The sequence below is a fragment of the Ovis aries genome, chromosome 2, assembly GCF_016772045.2.
Source record: "Ovis aries strain OAR_USU_Benz2616 breed Rambouillet chromosome 2, ARS-UI_Ramb_v3.0, whole genome shotgun sequence".
NCBI classification, from domain to species: Eukaryota; Metazoa; Chordata; class Mammalia; order Artiodactyla; family Bovidae; genus Ovis; species Ovis aries.
In genome coordinates this window covers 25,937,029-25,945,616 of record NC_056055.1, presented here as the reverse complement: position 1 = coordinate 25,945,616, position 8,588 = coordinate 25,937,029, and the positions used below count along the sequence as shown (strand labels likewise).

Below are 8,588 nucleotides of genomic sequence, written 5' to 3'. Positions count from 1 at the left end.
TATCTTCTTTTTTTCATTCAGCAGACAAACAATAGAGGCTCTGTTCATCAGGGTTCTCCAGAGGAGAAAAACCAATCGGAGGAGATAGATATTCATATAAAGGAATTTCTTATGAGGAATTGGTCCATATAATAATGGAGATTGAGAAGTCATACTCTCTACTTTCTGAAAGGGCTGAGAGTTGATAGAATAGTACAGTCTAAGTCTAAAAGCCTGAGAACCAGGGATGCTGAAGGCCGCATACCAAGGGCAGAATAAGACTATGTCACAACTTCAAGACAGGCACATGTAGCAAATTCTCCCTTCCTCCACTTTTTTTTGGCTCTATGCAGACCATCAACTGATTGGGCGAGGCCCACCACATTGAAGAGGGCAATCTGCTTCATTCAGTCCTCCAGTTCAGATGCTAATTTCATCCAGAATTAAACTCACAGACACAATGAGAATCACATTTAAGCTGATGCCTGGGCACCCCATGGCCCAGCCAAAGTGACACATAAAATTAACCTTTCTGTGCATAGTTAATGATGTCTGGGTGCCTTGGGACTCACCATTGTTTTTGGGGGGGTGGACCTCAAGCATCTGGGATACATGGAATTATTGAGAAGAACTGAGACTTGTCCTTAGGCAAGCCTGAGAGTCACTCCTGTAGGACAGCCAACCTGAGGGGTACAGCTGAGGGGTGTAATGCTGGTCAACAGCCAGGAGGCTGCCAATGTCAGCCCTCTCCATGGAATACGTGCTCCAGGCTCATTGGACCAGAGGGAGGTTGGCAGGCATGAGCTCCTCTCCCTACCTTGGTTACTCTCAACCTTGTCCTTTCATGTCCCCCGGGGGCAATGGCCTCCTCCCTCTGATGCTGTGACCACAACCTGGGTGATCCTCTTTCCTTCCACCTTTCCCCAGCCTTGGATAGGCCAGTTACATATTCAATCTATTATTCATGGATAACATGGCGCCCTGCCCACCAGTCTTTGGTTTTTTTAAATCCTTTTAAATAATTAGTTTTTGTGTATCAAAATACTTTTCTCTTGCAGATTGAAAAGTTTGCCTTTTGATACTATTATCTCAATAGAGACAGCCTCTGTTAGAGGCTAAATGTTGTATGTGGGGCTCTTTCTTTGATAAATTCCTTCCATAACATTCACCCTCCTTGAGAACACATCTAACAGGCAGAGGAAAGGAAAAGGAGGGGCTCTCAGATGTGCAGTCAGTCCTCTGCTTCCTCTTTCCCCTTATTTATTTTGTCTCCTTAATAAGTTCAAATCCTGGGCACAGTTAGAAGTTGTTGCTGTTCAGTCGCCAAGTCGTGTCTGACTCTTTGCGACAGTACTCTCTTCTTAGTGTAACAATATATAAAGTGGTCGTGTTTTTCACAAAACCTGCAAGACTGAAGACTTTTGGAGTCCAGCATACAGTTGTTTCTAAAAAAAATGTTCCCTTTGAAAGAGGTCACCTGCTCCTCCTTTTTTTTTTTGCTCCTACCCACTCATCTTTCCTTCTCTGATGAGATCTTCCAGTGAATGAAGGGTGGGATTGGTGAGCAGCTTCCCAGGGTTCACCAGCTATCTAAGATCTTTATAAGCTTAGTCAACACTGCCTGTCCCAGAGAATGCAGGAAAGAGGCAGTGATCCAGGGGTCTAGAAGTAACTTCTCCCCCCCCCCCACACACTTATGTACAGATAGAATTGCACATTTAGTGGGACTTGGACTGGTTTATTTCTCAATTCTTTAGACAATAGTGGCTGTTTCTACCTGAAAATACTCTTGAAAGTGCTGGCCCCTCATCCAAGCAAATGGGAATAAGTGCACAAGTGCCCATCAGCAAAGAATGCATGAATGCATCACCTGACACCCTACTCTTCCCAGAGAGGGAATGCCCCTGGAACTGGGACAGAGTGACCTACAAGCTCACGAGACAACCCAGGGGAGGAGCTGGCAAGTGTAACATGAGCCAAAGAAGCTGAACAGGAAAGTACAAACTGCAATTCCATTTGTGCTGTTTGTTATTCAGTCACTAAGTCGTGTCTGACTCTTTGTGACCCTCATGGACTGCATCACACCAAGCTTCCCTGTCCTTCACTATCTCCCTGAGTTTGCTCAAAGTCATGTCCATTGAGTTAGTGATGCTATAATCATCTCATTCTCTGCTGCCCTATTCTCCTTTTGCCTTCAATCTTTCCCAGCATCAGGGTCTTTTCCAATGAGGTGACTCTTCACATCAGTCAGTTCAGTCACTCAGTCATGTCCGACACTTTGCGACCCCATGGACTGCAGCATGCCAGGCTTCCTTGTCCATCACTAATTCCCAGAGCCTACTTAAACTCATGTCTATCACATCAGTGATGCCATCCAACCGTCTCATTCTCTGCCGCCCTCTTCTCTTTTAGCCTTCAATCTTTCCCAGCGTCAGGGTCTTTTCCAAAAAGTCAGTTCTTCACATCAAGTGGAAAAAGTATTGGGGTTTCAGCTTCAAAATCAGTCCTTCCAATGAATATTCAGGACTGATTTCCTTTAGGATGGAGTGGTTAGATCTCCTCACAGCCCAAGGGACTCTCAAGAGTCTTCTGCAATACCACAGCTCAAAAGCATCAATTCTTTGGTGCTCAGCTTTATTTATAGTCCAACTCTCACATCCAAACATGACTATTGGAAAAACCATAGCTTTGGCTAGACAGACCCAATGTCTCTGTTTTTTAATATGCTGTCTAGGTTAGTCATAGCTTTTCTTCCAAGGAGCAAGTGCCTTTTAATTTCATGGCTGCAGTCACCATCTGCAGTGATTTTGGAGCCCCTCAGAATAAAATCTGTCACTGTTTTCAATGCTTCCCCATCTATTTGCCATGAAGTGATGGGACCAGATGCCATGATCCTTGTTTTTTAAATGTTGAGTTTTAAGCCAATTTTTTCACTCTCCTCTTTCACTTTCATCAAGAGGCTCTTCAGTTCTTTACTTTCTGCCATGAGGGTGGTGTCATCTGTGTATCTGAGGTTACTGACATTCCTCCTGGCAATCTTGATTCCAGCTTGTGCGTCATCCAGCCCGGCATTTCACATGATGTACTCTGCATATGTTAAATAAGCAGGGTGATAATATACAGCCTTGGTGTTCACATCAGGTGGCCAAAATATTGGAGTTTCAGTTTCAGTGTCAGACCCTCTCATGAATTTTTAGGGTTGATTTTCTTTAGGATTGACTGATGTGATCTCCTTGCAATCCAAGGGACTCTCAAGAATATTCTCCAGCACCACAATTTCCAAGTATCAATTCTTTGGCCCTCAGCTTTCTTTATGGTCCAACTCTCATATCTATACATGACTACTGGAAAAATCATAGCTTTGACTAAACAGAGCTTTGTTGACAAAGTGATGTCTTTGCTTTTTAATATGTTGCCTAGGTTGGTCATAGCTTTTCTTCTAAGGGGCGAGCGTCTTTTAATTTTATGGCTGTAGTCACTGTCCTCAGTCATTTTGGAGCACAAGTGAATAAAATCTGACACTGCTTCTACTTTTTCCTCATATAGATGTCATGAAGTGATAGGACCAGATTCCATGATCTTAGATATTTCAATGAGTTTCAAGCCAGATTTTTCACTCTCTTCTTTCATCAAGAGGCTCTTTAGTTCCTCTTTGCTTTCTGCCATTAGAGTGGTATCATCTGCGTATCTGAGGTTGTTGCTATTTCTTCTGGCAATATTGCCTTCAGCTTGTGATTCATCCAGCCTGACATTTCACATGATGTACTCTGTATAGAAATTAAATAAACAGAGTGATACAGCTTTGTCATACTCCTTTCCCTATTTTGAACCAGTCTGTTGTTCCATGTCTTGTTCTAACTGTTGCTTCTTGATCCGCATAGAGGTTTTTCAGGAGACAGGTAAGATGGTCTGGTATTCCCATCTAATCAAGGAAACTAAGCTCTGCTGATGGAAGTCAGGGTAACAGTGGCCCTGGTCCCACTCTAACCAGGTGATCCTTCCTTGGGGCTGCTGACATCTGCTCTTGTTCTGGGACTGGACGTGTGGGTTGAGCAGTTAATGAGACTTCAATAAATCATGCACTTATGAAATGTGCTGTGTGTGTGTGTGTGTGTGTGTATCTCACATTTAAAAGTAAAAAAATTCAAGGGCCACATCTGTGTGGAGTGAGGAATTTGGAAGATCCATGTGGGTCTTTGGGAAGGAGAGGCCCACAGACACCACTTTGCCCACAGACACCACTTTCCTTATCCATGGCACTTCCCTCCTGCTTGGTAATCTGGTCTATGTTTTCTCTCTGTGGGCTGTAAGTGACAAGCTGGGGTTATAGTGGGGGATGGCCAGTACAGACTGAAGTGGGATCCCCCAGTGTCACCCACTGTGTGATCATGGCTTTGAGGTGGCTGACAAAAGGGAAAGTAAATAAATATATGACTCATTATTGCTGCTTTTAACATTAAGACTCCAGATTATCCAGACCAGTGAAAACACTAAAGAGTGTTTTGATAATTGAAATTGAAGATCCAGGTTTCTTCCAGAATGTTTGCAGAAGGTCAAACAGATGAAAGTACAAGAAGAAGCAAAGCTGTGAGGGACAGCTGTTGGTCCTAGAGCTCTAGGAGGAGAAGCCTGGGTGAGGATGAGAGCTGAAAACCTCCCAGAGCCAAGGAAATGGGTTTCCAGTGGCAAACTTCTTTTGTGAATATAATCCAGAATTTATTATTATTGTTGTTGCTGTTATTTGTTTGATTCATGTAAAACTGACCTCTTAAGAGGAATAAATTCAGTTTTCCTCTCAGAAACCCTTAAAAACAGAACCATCCTCTTTGAGATAAAAGAGGACAAACCAATTTAAAACTTTCACTTCCTCATTTCTTTTGTTGAATCTCAAGGGAACTTAAGGAAAAAACAAAACACTAAGATACACGGGTCTATTTTAAGAACAGCAGGTATTTCCACATTGGTGCTTTGACTTATTTCTAGACCAGAAAACCGGATTGCAGGTCCTTTCACAGAGCCCTGTCCCACCTGGCATTTGCTCTTCATGGGGCATGGGAAAGGGCAGCATGGGGTCAAGCCAGAAAGGCAGTTCTGTCTTTTTCATGATTGAATGCAAGAATGCACTGCTTTTAGCATCTACTCTGATATGACACACAGAGGTCAGGATTGGAGTTTAGTCTTTTCTGGAAATGATTCCTTTGAATCAGGAGGACCACTTAAAGAAAAGAAACAGAGTTGCGTGTTCCCTGGTAACTCACGTCACTGCTGCTATGTGCAGCTTTCCTTGTCAAGACTTTATCTGGAAGCTTCTCGTGGGAGGTTTGTTCCCATCCGAAGTGTGGTGGTACTCGAGCCACTGCAAGCGTACCTGCCAGAGGAGTAGCTTCTATTTCTAGAACCATGCCCGAATGAATATGTAGGAAGGGATTTCACAGATTTCAAGTATGAGTGTTCTCCATAAGGAATCCCACAGCATTTGAATGCAGACTAGTACAGCCACTACGAAGAACAATGTGGCAATTCCTTAAAAAACTGGAAACAGAACTGCCATATGACCCAGAAATCCCACTGCTGGGCATACACACTGAGGAAACAGGATTGAAAGAGACACATGTACCCCAATGTTCATCACAGCACTGTTTATAATAGCCTGGACATGGAAGCAACCTAGATGTCCATTAGCAGATGAATGGAAAAGAAAGCTGTGGTACATGTACACAATGGAATATTACTCAGCCCTTAAAAAGAATACATTTGAATCAGTTCTAATGAGGTGGATGAAACTGGAGCCTATTATACAGAGTGAAGTAAGTCAGAAAGAAAAACACCAATACAGTATATTAATGCATATATATGGAATTTAGAAAAATGGTAACAGTGACCCTATATGTGAGACAGCAGAAGAGACACAGATGTATAGAACATCTTTTGGACTCTGTGGGAGAAGGTGAGAGTGGGATGATTTGAGAGAATAGCATTGAAACATGTATATTATTATATGTGAAACAGATCGCCAGTCTGGGTTCGATGCATGAGACAGGGTGCTCAGGGCTGGTGCACTGGGATGACCCTGAGGGATGGGATGGGGAGGGAGGTGGGAGGGGGCTTCAGGATGGGGAACACATGTATGCCCATGGCTGATTCATGTCAATATATGGCAAAAACCACTACAATACTGTAAAGGAATTAGTCTCCAATAAAAATAAATAAATTTTTAAAAAGTTAAAATACAAAATAAAATGTATCAGAAAAAGATGAAGTACTTAGAATGTCAATTTTTAAAATAAAGTCATTTTTACATGAAGTTTGAAAGTTGTATGGAGAGTGTAGACATTGGGAAAGCCACCTTCTCATTTGTAATTTCTGTGGTAGGCAACTTCTGAAATGCATCCCAATGGTCCCCACCCACTGATATTTATACTGTTCTGTACTACCCTCCATTTGAATCTAAGCAGGGACTAGTGACTTGTTTCTAATAAATATATAGAGGGAAAAGTTTTGAGATGGTATTTCCAATGTTAAGTTGCAAAAGACTGTGATTTCCATCTTGCTCCCTTTTGCCTTCTCATTTGCTCAGTCTCATGAATCTAGTGCCCGGTGTGAGTCTTCTAGGAAGATGCCCACATAGTGAGGAGTAAAGGGAGAAGTCTGGCCAATAGTGTGCAAAGAACTGAATCCTCCAGACATGAGTGAGCTTGGGAGTCCTCTTTTACTAGTAGTCTTCAGACAATGCTGGTTCAGCTGGCACCTGGAAGGCAGCCTTGTGAGTGATCAGAGTCAGAAGACCCAGCTTAGCAGTGACTTAGATTCCTGACCCACCAAAAGTGAGATAATAAATACGGCTGTGAGCCACACACACACACACAAAAGGAATCCCACAACATTTGAGTTTGAAATGACCATCTGGATCATCAGGTCCAGGAGTCTCATCAAAGCCTTTCTTGAGATGGGGCTGCCGGAGGGAGTTCCAAGTCAATGCCTCCACGCTTGGCACCTGCTGTGAGTATTGCCACACCATCTCCATTTATGCACTGTGCTTTCTCACAAACAAGATTTCATCCGACAACACTTACCAAAGTTAAAAAGAGTTGAAAACCACTCAGTTACTTGAGGCCTTTATTCCACAAACAGGAGAACCAGGCACAGAGAAGCATGCTGATCAAGGATTCCCAAACAGAAAGATCAGCAGATCACTGAGAACTCTCAAACATGAGAGAAAATGGAACGTTATGAAAAGGCAACAATTCAACAAATGGAAGGAGCCCATTTGGCAAAGTCTTAAAGGTAATCACAATATAGTCAAGGAGATTAGAGAACATAAACTATTCATAAAACAAGAAGAGTTTGTTATGAAAAAGAACTAGGAGAGTTGGAAATTTTTTAAAAGAATGACTGCTAAAAAAACACCCTCAATAAGTAGGTTCAGTAGCAAATGACATGATTAAAGAATGATTTAGTGAACTAAAAGACCAGTCATTTCCTGCAGAATATTCCTGAGGACAAGAAAATCAGAATAGGAGAGAATAGTGAACACATAAAGGGGAGAGTCAGAAGCCTCATCACTTATTTTCCTAGAGTTAGAGGAGAACAGACAGAATCCAGGGAGGAAAATAAAAGAATCTCTATCAGATATTTTCACTTCCAAGCAGGACTAGCCTTACCACTGTGTGGCCTTTGCAGTCTATGGGGCCCTATGCTTGAAAGGCTGTCGACTTGACTTAGTACCTTGCTGTCACTGACTTGAAATTGTTAATAATTTAAGCTTTGCATTTATGTTTTGTAAGTGAGTCTGATGGGGATAATGGAGCATACATGCGACAGGGGAGACATTGTGCAGAACTGGCGTCTGCTGGTGTCCTGTTGCCTGATTCAAATCCACAGTGCCCCATAAAGAGAGTAATTGTGCACAGGATGCATGGAGTCCATTCAGCAAGACTCAGAGTGAGTACAGTAAGTGTGTAGCTTTATAGCCAAGTGAAGGGGTGGTGACAGCTCTGCAAAGCCACTCTTTACTTGAACCAGAACTTGCTTCAAATGCACAGGGAAGGCAGTGGCCATCTCAGCAACATGAAGCACCAAGGCACACTGGCCTAGCCTCCCTTACCCATTTACATTTCTGTTTCAGCCAACCACTACTCTAAAGTGCCAACACAGCAGGAAAGGGAAGCACATTCTTATTTAGTTCTTCCTTTCTCCTCATCAGGCCAAAGTGTCAATAAGTGAACTAAAAATGCTGGAGTTAGTTTTGTTCAGTATTTCCACTGTTCAGGTAAGAATGAAATACACCTGCATGGGACTTCCCTAGTGGTCCAGTGGTTAAGATTCTGTACTCCCAATGCAGGGGACCCAGGTTCAATTCCTGATCAGGGAACTAGTTTTCTGATATGGCAACAAAAATTCTGTATGCTGCAAATAAGACCCAGCACAGCCAAATAGTTTTTCTCTTTAAAGAAAGAAATATACCTGCATGAATTACACAAATAAACTATGTAATTTCAATGGTTCTTCACGTGGCTCAGATACTCTTGCATTTACATGTAAAGTGACATTGCACAGTACGAAGGTGAATGCTAAAATGTACGCTAATAATGAAAAATTGTAACTTTTAT

The 8,588-nt window shown here is 42.4% G+C and overlaps 1 non-coding gene across 1 annotated transcript; it reads left to right on the top strand.

The window, feature by feature from the left end:
• Positions 1–8,277: 8,277 nt before the first annotated feature.
• On the top strand, positions 8,278–8,350 carry TRNAG-CCC (transfer RNA glycine (anticodon CCC)). The gene has a single exon. It is a non-coding gene; the product is annotated as a tRNA-Gly (tRNA).
• The last annotated feature ends 238 nt before the right edge of the window (positions 8,351–8,588 follow it).